Below are 10,892 nucleotides of genomic sequence, written 5' to 3'. Positions count from 1 at the left end.
ACTGCACAAACAAATGAAATGGGATTCATGAGTTTGTCTTAAAGAAATAAAATACAAGACTGGAAAAACCAACAAATAGATTTCCATGAACTCTGATGTAACTAAACAAATGCACATTAGAATCCAAAAAAAAATTGTTAGTTAACTTGTGATATTTTGCTATAATGAATCTAAAAAGCTGATTGGATTATTTCTCTTTCAACATGTTGCATGGAAAACAATATGTAGACAATCATAACAATAATTATTCAATCTTTTCATTGTTAGTCCATCCTAAACATCAAAATAAAAATCAACTAAGATTCAATTTGAAACAAACTAGGATACTGAAATCATGTAGGAGCAATAATTCCTCACAGTGAATCAAAGTTCTAATTCCTGCTAGTCATCCTCAACCATAATGGTTGCAGGAAATATAATCCATCAAGTAAAAGAAGGCAAGCCTAAACAGTATCCGAATAAAATGCCACATTCGAAGGCATATATTTTTTATTCAACGACTTCAAATTCCATCTGCAATATATATTTACACATGCAACTTATTATTCCTTTTTTTTAGGAATAGAAAATGAGTGAAATGTCAATATAAAAGCAATGAATTTACCAACTCCTGTTCTCTCCTTTGACATTTGTAGAAATGAAGCCATCCCTTTAGAAGAACCTGTTACAATATACATGTATCATTTCAAGATGTCAGCACATTCATATTTTACAGCTTCATTTACAAAGTACTAGTATGTTATTTTGTTTCTGCAAGCAAGACCATAAAACTTCTAACATAAGAAGCCTCATCTAGTTTATATGGCTAGATATATTTATAAAATGTTGAGTTATAACAAATATAAGATACCTACAACGAAGATGGTGATGATGAGTGCTAGGCATGGCAAATGAAAAATTGATATCACCCGTCGTAATGGAGTAGATGTCAATATATATGGGATTTAGAGGACTAGATATAATATATGTATTGCAATGAAAGCAAAGAATTAAAGTTACCTGGCTTAAAGTGAGGTTCCATTTCCTACATGTTCTTCTTAAAGGCAACAAAACTGTTGCCAACCACTATGATCCCTTTAATTGTTTTCCATGGCTCCTACTAAGAGAAACATAAGTACAAACCACAATCTTTTTTCTAGTTTATTGGTACTGAAAATCATCACTACCATGTCTTGTTAATCACAAATAGAAAATCCCTTCATATTTTAGTGAGAAGATAATTTACACTGAGACATTTGCTCATAAGCATTCCAAAGTTTATATCAGGATCAAAAGGAAGAAGAAGATTAAGCTTTGTATTATAAATAATGAATACAATGAAGGGAGGGAGATAAAGCATCAATGTACCCATTTTGTATTTGTGTTACTTGCATATGTATCTACTACTAGCTAGCTATCTTTTTGGGCTCATATGGGGTTATGGTTAAAAGGTCTCTTTTGAAAGTTTAATGTTTGGACTTTCTCCAAACCACCCACATGTAGTTTTTAGGACGAACATGGGAGCACAATCCACACATATGGTGAAACATAAATGCAAAAACAGAAAACTGGACCTAAAATACTGCATCAAACAAAACAACATGCAAGAAGAACAAAAATAAAATAAGAAGAAAACAAATAGCAAATTGATTGCGCGATTTAACTCTAATAACACATTAGCCAATATAGCAAATTGATCATAATCAAGCTTACATTAACCAAAAAGGAAGACCAAGAGGTAGGATCTGAAGCTTTTTATCCAACTACGTTTTAAGAGATTTTAAATTTTTAATGTACCTATTTTCAAATCAAATCTAAAATATAACTACGAAATAGACAAATGGTTCAATATTACAGAGTATTCAAAACGATAACACAATTTGGCAACTAATGACATTATTAAATTTCAAGAGTTCTAAAAAAACAAGGAGAAACTTGCCCACAGATCTGCAAACTAGAAGAGCAAACAATACTCCAACTAGAAGGGCGGACCAGATTGATGAAAAAATTGCCAAATCTTTAGCCATCAAATCATATTCAAACTAGAAGAGCAAACAAACTCGAGTAGAAATGGAAAGTGAACAAAATTATGACACCGAACAAGCAGAATGACATAACAAGCATCCTCTATTTGGTTAATAGTAAACAAATAAAAAAAAAAAAAAAAAAAAAAAAACGAAAGAGCAACAACAAATAATTCCCAGAAAGTGAAAAACTGTACCCAACACGAAAATACTCAAAATTCAATCAATTGCTTGCTAACGAAAAACAATTTAACTTAAAAAAAGGTCAAAATAATAAAAAACCCATTTCAAAATCATGTTTAAATAACACATAAACTTGTGAACCATAACAAGAGCGGAAGGAAATTACCTCCTAAAAATGAAAAAAGATGAGAGATCGAGAATCAGCAGATCGAAAGAGAAGCTCAAACAAGGAGATGGCGAGATTTTAAGCCCGAGTGAAAGAAGAGTGGATCACCACCGTTTCGACTATTTCACAAGAGAGAAGAAAATGAAGGTTTCATTTGAGAGTCAGACAAATAAGGCAAGGAGGGAAGATAAAATAAAGAGAAGAAATGGATTGCCACCGTTGTGATGCTTTGCTGCTCTACTAAAGATTTTGGGCCCCTTTTTTCGTCTTTGCAAGTTTCGTCAAGTTGCCGCTCACTACCAAGAATCCTCTCGACATGGCATATGCATCCGGCGGAAGATTTGGAGAATGGTTGGTTGTTTTCCGGTTCATATTTTGTTTTTGTTTGGGGGAATGAAGCTTCGAGAGAAATTGGCTATGGAGAGTCCTACAACGTTCTAAATGGAGAGAAGGGAGAGGAAAAGTTGAGCCCTAATAACACTTACCGTTGTTGCTAAAATTTAAGTGCGCAAAGAGAGTAAATTTTAAAGTTTTTCCTCCGATTTTTTCTTCCGTTTTTTTTTTTTCCTCCTTTTCCATTGCTGTTTTTTTAAAATACTTTTATGAAATACTATAAAAACGGGTATTTCTTGTAGTGATCAAACCTTTAACATTCAAGAAGAAAATATCGTATCAATTATCGTTGAGTTAAGTTCACATTAGCTAAAAGAAATGAAATTAAATTTCAAGGTATTAGATTAGGGAAGATTCTAACCCCAATAATAATATACTCACGTCATATTCCTTCCAAGCAATTACCGTCATAAAACCAATCACACGCATTTGAGTTTTCACTCAAAATCATATATATTCTGAACCTTTATTAGAAACCAAAAGGTAATAATATAATTTTTAAGGGAATATGAATATTTTTAAAATAAAGTATATAATAGTAATTTAACATTTAATTAATTATCATGTACCATTATGTAATGCCAATATGAACCTAATTTAATTGTCATCTGTTTGTAGTGTGTCTCTCTCAATTTGGGATTGTCATTATTTTTTTTTAAAGATATTGTAATTAAAGTGTAGGGTGGAGGATTGAACCTCAAACCATGAGGTTAATAATATGAATATGAACTACGCCCTTCTTTACCATTATTATTTTTTTCTTCCATGTTATGTTATTGAAATTAAATTTAGTAGTTTCTGTTTGTATCTTAATTGTTCCCAATTTTGTGATGGTGTCGGCTAATAATTCATTTATCTATGATGTTGAGATTTTGAGATTTCCCATGTTAGTTAGTTGGTGGCGGCTGGATTTTGTATTCATTTTTCAGTTTTTATAGCCAACATTCTTAATTGATTATCCATTTAAATTACTTAAGGAATATATATTTTTTAAAAACATTTAAATAAACAAATTCAAACATGCATTAATTATGTTGTATTATAATAATTAGTAATGATTTGGGGTGTTGGACCTAAGACCCATGAAATAGAGTGAGGAATGCAATGTATGTCACAAAAACGATATTAATTTGTGATGAAGCATTCTGGATTTAACATTTACATTATTTATTAATGTTTTCTTATTTGTTAATGTTAATTTTATTTGTTAATGTAAACTATGGTGTATGCATGTTCTAATTATATATGAGTTGTAATTCTCCTTATTAGTATTATTGATGATAAAATTCGAACAAGAAAACTCACTTGACCTTTGTATATCTTTAAAATTTGTAATTTAGAGAAGGAAAGACGGCCTGCAAGACAAAAAAAAAAAGAAGAAAACTCCAATGTGGTGTCTGTCACAGAACCTCTAATGCTTAAGTCAATATTTAACAAAGGGTAAGAACAAGCTAAAAGTAGGGAGAAGGACTTACCTAGGGTGATGCTCATAACCTCATGCTTATAGAGGGACGAACCTAGAGTTCGTAATCCAAAAGGAATTAGGGAATGATGATTTGGGCTGATCATGGGGGCTAAGACCGTGGCCCATAGAAAGTGGTCCTATGTGAAGAGAAAATAGTAGCCCGGCCTACGTTGTGGAAGTGGGTCTATGTTGATTTTGCTTTATAATTTTGTTATCTACTTCAACTTGCTCATTAGCTTGAGGATGAGTAGGAGAGAAACAGTGATGCTTGATTTCTAAGATCTAAGCAATTTTTCTTGGATGCAGCATTGTCAAATTATTTCTCATTATCAATGACTCTTGCATGTGGAACTCCCAACATATGATGTTCCACTAGATAAACTTAGTTACTTTTTTCTTAGTTATGGTTGATAGTGCATCAACTTTTGTCCATTTTGTAAAGTAATCCACTGCTACTACTGCAATCCTTGTTTGCCCTTTACCTTGGGGAAGTGGTCCAATGAGGTCTATTCACCATTGTATGAACGAAAAAGGACTAATAATGTTAGTCAGCGGTTCTGGTGATTTCCTTGGGACTGGGCAAAACGCTGACATTGGTCACATGCCTTTACAAACTTTTGAGCATCTTGAAGCATGATCGACCAGTAATATCCTTGCCTCACAATATTATAACATAAAAGCATTGTTCTAGAGTGATTACCACATACCCCTTCATGAATTTCCTGTTGGGGTTGATGCCCTAAACTCTCATTGGGTCCTGTAGTTTGTAAACACCGTATTGAACAAACACTTGTGATGTAATAATATATGATATTTTTCTTCACTATTGTCTATGAAACATGGGATGTTTTATTTGCTTTACCACAAACCAATAAACTAAGATCTCTGGTTGTCGTTGTAACTTAAGCATGTATGTGGAGACATATAGGTGGATCATGCCTTAAGTGATAACCAAAATGGTCTGTAGTATATGGATATAAGAGGGAATCCTTATCTTGGTGACACTACGGATGCGACCCGTTTTGTAGAACAGTTATGAGTATTGTGTCGTGATACAGATGGTCTGATCCTGATCATTCATGTGGAGACATGCGAGCAGGGGCGTCCTATACAAAGGAGTTTGTATAAGACCAGACCACGAAATGTTATAGTCTCGTTATATAATGTCGTTCATGACAGAGACTCCACTTCACTAGGATGACCATAGGTAACATAACCTCAATCCTAAGTGAGTTGGGAACTCCTGCCTTTGAGGGCGGTCCTTTGATTTGCATGTGTGCGAGTGGCTAGATTGCCGCCTCAAACCTACCACTTTGGGGATTCGTCTGATTGGGGAGCTAGGAACTCAACTATAAAAGATGGAATTCACTCATTCCCCGAAGCAGGGCTAAGTAGATAGATTGCTCCCTTAGGTGTTGATTCCGAGGCTTGAATGATATGATGCCACACACCTTCTCATGGTCTGAGAGGTGTCCACACATAGTAGAACTATGTTGTATTGTTAATTAGAGGGATCAATGGTACTTAAAAAGTTAGATGTAACTATAGGGGTAAAACAATAAATTGGCCCAGCTGTACTTACGAGCATCTGTGAAGGGTTATCGTATTGTTGATTGGTTATATCTGATGGACACAGAAGTGTAGTGAGAAGAGTGCAACTGTCTGTTTTTAGTGGAATTCCTGGTAGTTAACGTATGGTGGATCTCGTGGCTAAAGAGTTTAGTCAGCTATTCACGTACCGTTGGAGCTTCAAACCAGAGATACATAAGGTCCCCTTGGTAGCTCAATGGATTCAAGTTGAGAATCAGTTTTTGGGTCAGTTGGAAGTGTTCAAATTAACAAGTGGGAGTTTGATTATATATGATATTATTGAAGAAAATCGAACTCGAGATTTCCATGAGCAGCAGAAATAAGATCATTCCAAATTACAATCATGATTGAACATTAAAAATTATAGTCGTACAGAAACATGCGATTATACATTTAATATATAAATTATTGCATGAATAACTACAAATGAACAAAGAGAAAACTCTACGAATATTTGTAGTTTCGTCTCCACACTTCTTCTTCACGAACACTCGAACACAGCAACCTCGAACGCTCGAACAACATGACCGCAACTCTACACGAACACTTCGTACGCGAACTCAGCGATCACCTCGGTCACGAACTCCTCAGCAACATGAACGGCCTCCACAGAACCTCGATGATGTTGAGTTGAGTATGACACCACTAAGAAGGTTACCTTGGTATTCTCTGTATGAGAATTCAGAGGGTGAGCTCTGTTCGGACTTGGTAGGAGGCAGATGAAGGAGTAAACACCGATCGTGTACACGACTGGACAAGTGGGAGATAGCAGAGGCCTATCGTATAGGTCGATGCCCAATCATTTAGCTAAAGCTAAGCGATCGTCTAGCAAAAGCTAAGTGATCGTTTAGCTCATCGCATAGCTTAGTATCTGTTGCCTAGAAACACTACACGATCGTTTACTTTGGGCAAGCTATCACTTAATAAATACTACACGATCGTAGCTCGCCCAAGCTGTCGTTTAGTAAATTTATATTTACTTGAAAACCGTCGTGAGTTTCTTTTTGCCGAGAGAAATCTCAAAACTATTTTTCAACATTTGTAAAACCTTTTACCATTCTTTTCAAAATTAGGAAAACAATTTTCCTTTTAACTCATGGTTACTGTGAAAATCCAATAACCACCCACTCAATTGGTTATTAAAGAAAAAGAATTTTCCAATAATTAATATTATTATAAATATAAATGATAACCAACTTATCATACGATATTTATAACCTATAGTTTTATATTTTATCTCATGAAACATATAAACCATAGTTCTTTTTCTATTCTATGGTACTTAATGTAAATCTCATTTACATCAATTCTCCACTAGATGTATCTCATACATCAAACCGATTATATCATATATAATCAAAATACCTCTCGTCAATTTGAACATTTCAAATCAACACGAAGAACTGATCCTCAACTGAATCCATTGAGCTACCAAGGGGACCTTATGAACTTGTAGCTCGAAGCTCCAACGGTACGTAAATAACTGACTAAACTCTTTAGTTACGGGATCCACCATCCGTTAACTGCCAGGCACTCCATTAAAGACCAAAAACTGAACTTTTCTTACCATAGATATATTATGTGTCCATCTTAATCAATCAACAATGCAACAACCCTTTATAGATTGCTCAAGTACAGCTGGGCCAATAACCGTTATGCCCCTGTAGTTACATCTGTCTTCTTAAGTACCACTGATCCCTCTAATGAACATAAGTCATAATTATGCTATGACTGAGTCTTCTCTTCGAAAGAGAAACTATGGCCACTATGTTCAAGCCCTAGAATCATCCCTTAAGGGAGCAATCTCTTTACTTATCCCTGCTTTAGGAAAGGAGTGAATTCCATCTTGTGGATTGAGTTCCCAGCTCCCAGACAAGTCCCCAAAAAGGTAGGCATGTTGAGTTGGCAATTTGGTCACTTTCACCCATACTAATCAAGGACCTCCCTGAAAGGCAGGAGTTCCCAAAACACTCAGGATTGAGGTCGTGTCACCTATAGTCATTTAGGTGAGATGTAAGTCTCTAGTATCAACGGTGTTATATACCGAGTCTAGTCATCTCGACGTTAAATTGACCACCCTTCGGCAGTTTTTGTCCTAAACCTTTGGAGCGTCATTCCGAAACTAGATGTCACACGGGGTTCATGTTAGTTTTACTAAACCGTATTGGATGTTGTATGGTTTTCAACAAGTATTTGCTTAAAACCTAACATAGTCAATTTTTTTTTTGTTTTCAGCAACATGTTTGATTTTTCGTTAAATGCCTCTAGTTTGACTGATTTCATACAGTAGAAAAAGTCCATGAAAATGTATTTCATGGTAAACGACCTTGAGTTTGTCATGGTTGAGGAATGTCCTCAAGTCCTAACCCTTGATGCACTGCGAAGTGTTCATAATGCATATGAGGTATGGATGAAGGCTAATTCATTGACCCGACTTCACATATTGGCTAGCATACCTGATGCTTTGGCCAAAAGAGCATAGATCATGGTCATTGCACGCGAGATCATGGACTTGTTGCATGATTTGTTTGAACATCAGTTCTTACTTTTTGAGCACAAAGGGGTGGATGACAAAATCAGTAGTGTCGGTTCCCAAGTTAAACTCTAGGAAGAGAAAACAAGTGTTGTTGACTCTGTTAAAGTTCATAGAAGAGAAGTGTTCTTTGAAATGAAACTTGGAGCTTATTTAGGTTCTGATACTGATCACACTATTCTCCAAAAGAGAAGGATGTCTACAGAAAGTTAATATGATTTACTGCTCTTGGAGACGTATTTGGTAGAGAATGATGATTTTGCCTGGATCCTTGATTCGGGTGCTACTAATCACGCCAGATCCTCTTACCAAGGATTGAGTTCCTGACAAACGTTGACTACAACCTAAGTAAGCATCCATGAATCTTAACATCTCGTAACTGTTGTAGCAACTACTAAATGATCAATTATAGGAAGAGGAATACTATCTTTTGGTCAAGCTTTATTTAGATCAATAAAATCGATACACATTTGCCATATTCCATTTTCCTTTTTTGACTAATATCACATTAGAAAGCCACTCATGATACTTTATTTCTCTAATAAAACCTGTTTTAAGAAGATCTTCGACTTGGCTTGCTATAACTTCATTTCGTTCTCGATTAAACGTTATTCGCATTTGCTTTATGGGTTTAAAATCCCCATCAACATTTAATTGGTATATTATCACGCTAGGATCAGTTTCTAGCATGTCTTCATGTGACCAAGCAAATACATTTGCATTTTCTTTAAAGAGTTTAATTAAGCTCGCTCTATGTTCAACTCTCGACTTATTCCCAATATTAACTATTTTTTCCTTAAATATGAAAGGGATGGATTCTGATTCTTCTGGAGGATGTCTTCTATTGTCAATCTCGTATGAAGAATGGTCGACCTTATCTCTGTCTGCTATAGAATAATTTACTTCAATCTTTGACCTATTCTAAATTTGGCCTAAGTTCTCCTCGTCTTCGACTTGGACGAGGTCCACCTCGACCTCAACCTCGGCCTAGCCTAGGTCCATCTCGATCATGCCCCGGCCTGAGTTCACCTCGACCTTGGCCTATCTTGAGTTTACTTTGGCCTCAACCTTTGATGCCAAGGTGAGTCAAACAGTCATGATAATCTCTACTCTTTGTTTTAGTCCCCTCAATTCATCCTTATTTCGATGTCACCTTTTACACGACTTCCAACAATGATTGTTAAATTTTCTCATGTCCTCTCCATGACTTTTTAGTCAAAATTTTCTAAATCTTGATCCATCTCTCTACTTTATGTTTTAATATTTTAGATTTCAGCTCCATCTTTTCCCTAGGAAATGAGGTCGATCCAAGGTTGTAATGAGAGCGTGATTTTCCTGCGTCTTTAAGAGTTATGCAATTCAAGCCAGGTTTTAATCCAATATCTCCACCATTTCCTCTAAAGCCATAAACCTCTTCTTCACATCTTCCTTAGGTGGTCAAGGTAGAGGTGAACTTAGGGTAGGAGGATTATCTAATTGAATGTTCCGTTACTCTTTGTGGATGTTGCTTTTGATCAGAATCATATCCATCCCTTCTATCCATCTCGTTCTAAGCCCCCGATTCAATATTTAAATTTGCAAAGATCGTAAACTCACTATTCTCCACAAACAGCGTGATGGAAAAATCCGGACAAAAAAACTCATATGAGCTTCTCGTGCCTTCAATGGTAAATTTGTAATTTAAGGAAGGAAAGATATCCTGTAAGAAAAATAAGAAGAAAACACCAGTGTGGTGCCTGCCATAGGAGCTCTGATACTTAAGTCTATATTTAGCAAAGGGTCAGAGCAAGCTAAACGTAGGGAGAAGGACTTCCTAGGTGAAGGAATCAAACACTTCGATCTAGCAACATAAACAATGGAATCACGTGCTTTGATTTCTTATTAGAATTAAAAACATACTAAAACAGTAAATCGATTAAGCACAAAGAGAAACATACTTTGTAGACCCGTAGTTGTAGCAAAAAGCTTCTCAAAATAATGTTCTCTTACACGAGATCTTCATTGCTATGACTTTAGGAAGTATATAGCTTATGGGATCTTCCTTTAAAATATGCGAAGGAATTAGGGAGGGAGAGTTTTAGAGAACTTTTCTCTAAATTTTTTTGGAAAGCTTATTCTGAGAATTCTCTGTAGAATAATTGTAGAGATTGTGTATGTCTCATGAGGACTCTATAAGACCCTTTATATAGGATAACTAGATTAAATCTAATCTCATTAGGATAAACCTATTTAATTATAATTATCTATTTCAATATCTCATATTAAAATTATAATTATAACAATCCATTTTAATATGGATTAAATATTTGAACCATATTCAAATATATGACTTCTTCGATTATCTCTTTAATTTGAATCTCTTTCAAATTAAATAAATAACTATTTGAATCATATTCAAATAAATTATTTCTCCCACGATCTCTTTAATTTGAATCTTGTTAAAAAAATAATTATTTCAATCATATTTAAATAAATTGATTCTCCATATTATATAGTTATAATTTGAATCTCATTCAAATAAACTTTATAATAAGGTATCTTAATATATAAATAATTTTA

General features: G+C 34.8%; 1 long non-coding RNA gene across 1 annotated transcript; it reads right to left on the bottom strand.

Annotated features, from left to right (window-relative positions):
- Nucleotides 1-206: 206 nt before the first annotated feature.
- LOC120076807 lies at nt 207-2,850 on the bottom strand. Its single transcript, XR_005481648.1, has 4 exons — nt 2,570-2,850; nt 1,000-2,471; nt 605-661; nt 207-513 (listed from the first exon to the last, which is right to left on the bottom strand). It is a non-coding gene; the product is annotated as an uncharacterized LOC120076807 (long non-coding RNA).
- Nucleotides 2,851-10,892: the final 8,042 nt, after the last annotated feature.

Source organism: Benincasa hispida, chromosome 4, assembly GCF_009727055.1.
Source record: "Benincasa hispida cultivar B227 chromosome 4, ASM972705v1, whole genome shotgun sequence".
NCBI lineage: Eukaryota > Viridiplantae > Streptophyta > Magnoliopsida > Cucurbitales > Cucurbitaceae > Benincasa > Benincasa hispida.
Note: the sequence above shows the minus strand (reverse complement) of the source record. Positions and strands in the feature narration are given on the sequence as shown.